This window comes from Etheostoma spectabile, unplaced genomic scaffold, assembly GCF_008692095.1.
Source record: "Etheostoma spectabile isolate EspeVRDwgs_2016 unplaced genomic scaffold, UIUC_Espe_1.0 scaffold00001190, whole genome shotgun sequence".
Classification (NCBI taxonomy): domain Eukaryota; kingdom Metazoa; phylum Chordata; class Actinopteri; order Perciformes; family Percidae; genus Etheostoma; species Etheostoma spectabile.
The window spans coordinates 8472-17229 of NW_022602700.1; the positions used below are offsets into that span (position 1 = coordinate 8472).

Genomic DNA, 8758 nt, shown 5'->3' on the forward strand with positions numbered 1-8758 from the left:
GTTTTAAAAAGCAATAAAATAACTCTAGAACATATGTCTAGAACACTGTTTTGTGCCTGTATGCAGTTTGCCCCGGAGGGCACACAGCACAATTCCTGCTTTCAAAATATCAAGTGACATAAAGGGAATTAATGTCCCCAACCCATTGCGTGGCTCGCAGACAGTCACAGAGAGCGTTCAATGGTAGCTTTAGAAGTATAAACCTTTTTAGCCCAGTTTTTAAGAACTTACCCATTGCTTCCACGTTCTTGGTCTTGTTACGTCTTTTCTTCTTCTGTGAGGGCCTCTTCACCAATCTTGTTCCTGGACTCAGATCTAGAACTGTAGAAGACAAACATTAGCAACCATTAGTGAAACCTCAGGTATAATGAATAATCCGGTTCCATTTGTAAACTACATTCTGACAGCTGGCTACTAGCACTTATATTTCAAGAGGTCAAAACTGTAAGCAGCAGTGTGTACTAGGATATTACAATATTATATTACTATCATATGAAACTATCATAATTGTCAAAAGGCAGGAGTTCTGGTGAATTTCATAATAAACATAATTTAACTCACCATCTACATCTGAACTCCCATCTTCACTGAGGGGATCCAGTCTCCTTTTGGGGGACAAGAGGTCAGAACCTCCATCTGAAAACAAGAGCAAACAAAACGTGACACCTCATCCTATGCAGTAGATGAAAGGACAACCTAGTGAATGCATTAAACTTTATCTGCAAAGTTATTGAGACATGAGAGTTTACACCAGTGAGTATGCACTGGTGTCACTGTTCAAGTCACAGTGTTTATACACACGTATAAGCATATAACGAGCATGCCTATTATATTCAGTTGTTGACCCTGTCAGAGGTCTTAATTCAATCCTGTGTATTAGCACTGAGGTAATATTTAGAGATAAAGTACTGAACTGCGTTACATTTATAGGTGTTCCTAACATTCTGACCACCTCATGCATGTAAATATGGATATTGATAAAATTGAGTCAACTACTTAACAAATGTATGTAAACATTAGAAGAACATTTGAAGGTGGAGCTGGCTTTAGAATTTGGTGCTTTTGGGCCTTTTTTGCCACACAACCCTCTGACTCTGAATCTAAATCCAACTGTGACACTGTAGCTCTGGCTCTAGCACACTGGCCGCAGGTCAGAAGAACAAGTGAATAGTTTGCTTCTCATTGTTTAGACGCATGTAGCAAGTATCTGTATCGGTCTCCTTTCTACTGACATTTGCACGCTTGATTATCTCTAGGACCTTCCCTCTCAGCACATTAGCCACTTACAGTGGCCATTCCCAATCCTTCTCACACTCATTGGCCTCCCTCTATGTTTAACATCTAAAAAGAAAAGGGGAATATTTACTGGTTGCATATGTGCGACTGGATTTAAAATTTAGTTGCACACTGAAACTTTTGGTAGCAGTCTGGAGCCCTGGGATACTGTGTGTGGACTAGGGCAGCAACCACCAATTGTTTTCATTATCGATTAATCTGTCTCTTAGTGAAAGATGACAATATGAGACTGTTATAGTATTTATAGACCAGATTGTCAAGAGGGCCTTTTCCTTGAAAAATACTACAGTTGCTTGACTGATAGCAATCTAAAGTATTAAAATGTTTTTTGCAAGACGAAACAAGATATGTCACAGTGCATACATACCAGAGACAGGAGGATCAATTGAGTCAAGGTTCTTTCCCGTGAAGGTGGAGGCCCCTTGTTCCATTGTATATAGAAGCCTTCTTATGTAATCTGGGTTCATCTTGCTGCATAATTCAGACCCAGAGGAATCACTTCCTGAGTCCTCAAAGACACAGTCCAACTGTAAGTAAAAAGCATAATCATGAGAAAGACATCCCATTCACTTTCAAGTCCAACTTTACAGACCCATGCAACTATAGTTTTCTTAAAGATTGACTGTTCCACTGACATCAGTTTGATATTTAACAAAAAAGTAAGAACTATTTGTTTGGAAATAGCAGACGTCTAGCATACTGTTTTTGGATGTATGTCAAATGTTAAAAGTTTGTGTTTTAAAATTGTTTGTCACAGTCAGACGTAAGAAAACATGCCAATACATGTGTGTGCAACTAACTTCCTTTACCCACAGTCAGAACACCATCAACACTTAAACAATGGGTTTTCAGATCTGCATGAACAGATAACAAGCCTGCTATTTTTACTCAGTACTAATTCATCCAGCACAGTCTAAGTAATGCATCCTTTCACTTGGCAGTTTTGTGATCCAGTGTTGGTTATGTGGATATTACAGTCATTCATGATGTTGGATATTAGTGGTGATAGTGGCTATGCTGAGGGTTTTTTCCAGAAAATAGTAATACTAGCTTAACTAATAACAGGGCTAGGAATCTTAAAGCGCCATATTCTGCTCATTTTCAGGTTCATAATTGTATTTTGAGGTTGTACCAGAATAGGCTTCCATGGTTTCATTTTCAAAAAACACCATATTTTTGTTGTACTGCACATTGCTGCAGATTCTGTTTTCACCCTTTGTGTTCAGGTCTCTGTTTTAGCTCTAGAGTGACACATCTGACTTCTATACTATCTTTGTTGGGAATTACTTCCTGTCCCTGCAGAACAGGGACAGAAAGTAGTTCTTTTGGAGATTAGGGTCAACTAGTGGATGTTGTAGCAGTGTTTTGCCATTGAGAACGAGCTAGCATGCTAGTGCTAGCATGTGTTACAGTTAGCCACCTGGTCTCGGCTAGTGATGTAGAGAGCAGTGCAGATGTTGATCAGCTCCCCCGGAGACTGAAGACAGAGGACATTCAGAAACCGTATCTCACTCAGAACACCATGGATAGTTATTCTCTCCAAGTTTGTATGTGTGTAGAAACACCAAAGACACAAAATAACAACCCAAATCCCAGAAAAAGTTATTTTTTCATAATATGGGCACTTTACATATTTTACAATATGTGCTACAATTAGATAACAAAACAATTCTCAGTGCATCTTTGTGCATATCGTTAAATATGTAAAAAAAGCACACATTGGCTTTTGCTGCTCTAGAAGCTGGCCCCTCCCCCTCTCACCCTGAGGACCAGAGACAGAGAGCAGCCGAGCTTTGGCAGCTAAAATGTGGCATACAACTCAGACCCACAAAAATGTGCAAAGTAGCACTACTTTGGACTGTCTTTGGCTTTCAATAAACAAACAATTCCTGAATTTCAGGACATTCCTAAATCCCACACTTATAACGCACAACCAGACAACAAGTGCATACAGAGCGTGGTGCCTCTTATGGTCAGGCTATTTATCTTATAAAGCAAGACATGTCTGTATACGTGTGTGTCCATATTTGGGGGAAAGGTATCCGGCACTTCAGCAGACGTCACATGCAAAACGGTTTAGAACTGTGGGGGGATTCTTTTCCTGTTATTGTATTAAATTGCTGTGAGCTGTCAGAACATAACGTAGCCTAATCTCTGAGATTATTCCTTCAGAGCGCTGCGCAATATGAGAAATATCAGAGTTGAACTAGGCAGATACATCCGTTTTCATCAGACTCACCCTGGGTCGAGTTAATTAAGTCACCAAAATACCTCTGTCACTCTCTCTCTGCACACACACAGAAATGGTCTGGTTTTGGTGGTTGATGAACGCAGATATGTGCTAATTAGCTATCATAACGGACCAGGAGGGTAGCATACTGCCATGACCTCATGATGCTTATGTCTGATTACTCAACATTGTCATTGTGATATTTTGTGATTGCATTCTGAATCTACAGCTCTCTGTCAGGTAAATACTGTAGTACAATGTCTTCCTCTGATGTAGAAGTAGCCTACACTGTAAGTCAGTAGTAGGCTGTACAGTGGAGTTGCATATTGAGTGGTTTGGAGTAAATCTTTTATAAAAGACACATACCTGTGTTTTTCTCACTCCCATCAATTTCTGGACCTAAAACCAAAAAGAAGATTGAAACTTTATAAACAAGCCATGAGAGCACAGCTCCTTTAGATTCAAAATAAAAACTGTTAAGCATTATCTGCAGTGTCTCTGCTGTAGTGTCTTATAACTACATTATTAACTACAGTATTACACTCTTTTTTTCCCCACAAATGTCAGTGATAGCCCATAAACCTAATTAACATGTTAAAGACTATAGCCTGTTATAGCACATAAAACACTTCTCTTCAATAAACCCCTTCGAGTAGTTCTACAAACTAAGTCTTTGAAAAACAAATCAGATTAGATATAAAAATGTTTGAAACAGTTTTAAATGAAGTTATACATGTGTCCACTTTATTTTCAGAAAATATATATAAACTGACTTTAAATGGTGTCACTGCAATGTTGTTAAAAGCTGATAAATCTCTAAACAAATATATGTTCACATAGTTATACAAAGATATAGTGCATGACAATTAAGTTAGTAGTTAGAATTTACTAGAACTGGCAACTCCGTTCTGCAATAAAAAGTCTAAACTTGCCAAAATAATTTAGCTCAAACCACATTAAGTGACATGTAGAGGCTCAAAATTAGAATTGATAAGATCTTACCTGCACAGAAAGTTTAAAAGTCGTCTTTTCCTTAGCTGAGTCGCTCCAGTCTTTCAAAAGCTAGCAGGCCGCTAGCTGTAGCGTCTCCTTCCAAGAGTGTGCTGCTGCAGCCTTGAAACCTGTCTCACACTCCTCTCGCCTCATGCCTCAGCTCTGAGCTTCAGCTCCGCGTGCAGGTGGGGGAAGGCAGCTTTCTGTGAGACCTGCAGGTGACCTGCTCTCACAGAAAGCTGCCCTTCCCCCACCTGTTCGTCTGAGTGGCTGAGAGCAGGGGGGGGCGGCCCCTCCCCCTGATGGGCCATTAATTAAGTGGCAGTTGCAGCAGCAGAAAGACCACACAATATTCACCTCTGACTCTCAGGCCTGTTTTACAGGCTGCAGGGTCAGAAATCACAACTATCACTGCAAAATCACAACTTTAACATTAAGTCTCGCTCTTCAATGCAAAGTTTAATCATATATATTATTTTAAGCGTGGTTGAAGAAGTACTTTTACTTAAGTAAAATTAAAAAAGAACAATGATTTGTGAAACTGGGATGCTTTACATTCAATATGAATCAACAGCCTGTAGTTTGTATGGCTAACCCATGTTTCATCCTTTAAATTTATATGTTTTATTTCTCTCCGTTCACTGTCTATAAATTTAGTTTCACTTTACACCTTATTGGAACTTGAAGATTTTGTCTCCTTTTTAACATCTCCATATTCAACACATGCTGATTCTCAGTGTTATAGTTTTGATTTGTTAATTAGTCATGTTTAATTGCTGTAGACAATTAGTATGCAGCTACAACACAACATATAGTATTACTTTTAAAGTGTTCTTTATTTCCACAGTTTTGAAATTAATCAGGGTTCATGTCCATGTAATGGATCCAAAGGTCCATTACATGTGCTCACTGATTCACTAGTTTGTAAGCTAATATAAAGTCAGCTAAAAAGTAAAGTACTGTGGATGTACATTTACTTTGCTGATTTACTGTGTAGGCAGACTCTCCCAAGAACAGGTGTGTCTCTCCCTTAAAGTGTCCAACATTGATATACCTGGCACAAAGTGGCCAAGCAGCAACAGTGAATGATAAAGCTGTGGAGGAATCAACGGCGTACCCCCGCAGACCCCTTTGCGTCTACACTGGACCCTATGTCATAGCTTGACGTGCACCTCTCAAAAAATATAACTACACGTCGTGGCAACGCACGTCGCTCGGCTGTGGCTTGGTAGCGTTCCATTTCCCCCCCTGACTCATTTCCTGGTTCTCTTTCTCCTTAAACATGAAATCATGGAGAGGGTTAACTAGTCCTGCTGTAGATGTCTCACCTTGGTCAGCACAGGGAAGACTCTTTGTTTCTCTCACTATGATCTAGAGTCACTACTCTGAAGATAATCGTCGTCACTCTCACTTCTCCCTCGCTTTATCACCCAGACCCCCCCCCCCCACACACACACACACACGGCGGCGTAACGTACACACCAGCGCACAAGCGTGTAACCATCAGACCACTTACGTAGGCTACGGAGAAAGCGCTGCGTGGCTCCTCCGCACAGCCATAAAACGGCCTTCAGTGTCTGCCCAGGCTGTGAGAGGGAGGCCTGTTGTCCCCTTCAGTTCCCTCCCCAGGAACACCTTACAGGACACTGAGAATTCTCTGGGGAGGCAAACATGTCAGCCACCGGCTGTCCAACGGGATGCCACAATTACCTGTCCAAATACAGGAGCTGCCTCCTGTTCCTGTAGCACCTAAACCATCAGACCTACTGGGACGATGTGCTTTACTGTACTGTAACTCTGCCCTGTAGGGGAAATGAAGCTGCAAATTTTTTCAACATGAAGTTAAATAATGTTAACTGATAATATGTTACTATGAGGTATTAACATGTATATTTTAAACACAGCAGCAATACAGTATTTATGCTCTCTTTGCTATGTGAGCTCTGTTGTGCTGTCTCCATGCATTCATATACTGTGAGCAGGGACAGCAAATAGTGTGGGGGGGGGGGGGCAACTGAGAATAGGGTAGTCTGGAAGGATAAATAATGTCTTCTTATACTGTCAATGTATCCTACAGGTGGGTGCATCACTCAAATCTTAAATTGTATTTACATATGTTCTATTTACTTAAAATAGAACAGAGTGAGATGTACTTCCACTCTTTACTCTGCAGATATAATAAGGTTGTATATTTTTGATTAAATCATTATGTTCCAGATAAACCAGAGTCTACAGCAGCTCTATGAGGCTGTACTATGACAGGTACAGTAATGTAACCTCTGTACAGGGACTAAAGATGAAAAACAGCCTCTTGGCTAACTCTTGTGCATTTATACCAGTGTTTATTAATCACCACTTTTCCTGTTAAGGAAACAATAAACCTAAATGCTAACATCAGCATGCTAACATGCTCACAATGACTAGGCTAACATGCTGAGTTTAGCAGGTTTAATGTTTACTGTTTAGCTTTCTTAGTTTAGCATTTAGCATGCTAAACTACTAGCCATACATTCAAATTTACTTTAGCCAATCTAATGCTTCAGCCCAGCTCTACTGACTGGTCACATGTGAAAGTGAAAGTAAGAAACTCAGCTAAACAATGGAGGAGCTCATTTAATGAGTGTTGTTAATTCATACTTAATGTAGACAACACAAAATGACAGTGTGGATAATAAACTGCGCTGAGGCCTGAACCCACACTGGTGAGTACATTTACCTGCTAACATGTAGCTAATGCAGATAATGTCGACTAGCTGCAATGCTAACTAGTGCAATGTAAAATCCTATTTGATAATGCTAAAAATGCTAACTACTAAAAAAACATCTGCAATGTATTTAGAAAGACTGCTGCTAAACAGACATGTTCTGCCCTGGTGGGTTTCTTTGCATTATTTGTGTTGAGCGCTGCAGCTTTGTTGCTGGTTAAGATGTAGTTTTGTGCTGAATTCCAGTGTTAGTGCTGGTATTTTCTTACAGCGTACAAGAATTTGACAACATTTTTGATGCATCAGTGCTAAATATGTTATTTGTGTTTTCTATCATGCACTTTAACTATAGTTGAGTTTACTCAGTGTTATCTTTGATTGTGACTTGAAGCATTATGTTGATTTAATAAGCTTTAAGCTATGATAAGGAATATTAATATAATTAGCATGAAGGTAATTTATCTGGCTATCATTCATAGGTCAGGGTTATGAGTTGAAGTCCTCTTAAGATGTCCAGAGACTTCAGAGGAGAGCTCAGAGCCACCAGGGAGATTTCAGATGATCCAGAAACTGTTATCCAGTACTGGATGTTGAACCAAGCCAACAACATACAGAACCTGTTGCTGAACTAATGATCAGCTACGTCCAGTGTGGTAGGATTGAACTGTACACATATATTCAGCTCTATAGATACACACATACCTGTATTATCATACTGGTCCCCCACCAGAGTTGGAGAGAGAACTGTGTCTCTTACAAAGCCTTTGAAAATTACCTGCATCTTAATTATTTTATCTATGTGCACTCAGTTTGTTTTTCTTTGTTGTTATTAATTTTATCTGTTTATAGATCTGCATTGTAATTGTTCTTAATTTGAGTCTCACTTGCTTATTACCTGGTTTACTGTTACATGCAGACCAATCTACAGCAGTGTCATGTGTTTTGTTTTACTATGGTCATCCTCGTGGCTCCCTGTAGTCCTGACTTCTTCTAATCCTGGTCCAATTTTTACAGTTACCTTTATTATTAATTCCTTACACTGTATTTAGTATAAAGTAAACTTCTGTTGGACATTGGCCTACTGCAGAGTGGTAAACAAGGCCTGAAACCAGGTGGCTCAGGTGCAGTAACTGCATGAAGCTGTAGGGGTCGCCAGTGCCAGATTAGCTCAGGCGCAGTACCTGTGTGAACCTGAAGGGGTCGCCCAAAATGAAAACAATGCTTAGGTGCAGTACACGTGTGTGTATGATAGGGGGGGTGACAGAGCAAAAGTGTGTGTATGAAAAAGATGTACACACACCAATTTCTTCTTAACAATTTCCATTTTACTATTTTCTGAGGACCTCTCTGAAACTTTGAGAAAAGCCTAAAAACAGCCTTTGGAGGCCATTACAGTGAAAAAAAGTGAGGACCGGCCTAAATGTCCTCACTTTGTAAAATGGTCCTCACTCCAAAGGTTATAAACTCACACTTGGCCTCACAACGATGGCTATGCAAACACACACACACCCACACACACACACACACACACTGC

General features: G+C 39.9%; 1 long non-coding RNA gene across 1 annotated transcript; it reads right to left on the reverse strand.

The window, feature by feature from the left end:
* Positions 1 to 303: 303 nt before the first annotated feature.
* Positions 304 to 6683, reverse strand: LOC116674849 (uncharacterized). The gene is made up of 4 exons (XR_004328220.1): positions 6673 to 6683; positions 5773 to 5779; positions 562 to 636; positions 304 to 315 (listed from the first exon to the last, which is right to left on the reverse strand). It is a non-coding gene; the product is annotated as an uncharacterized LOC116674849 (long non-coding RNA).
* Between the last annotated feature and the right edge of the window lie 2075 nt (positions 6684 to 8758).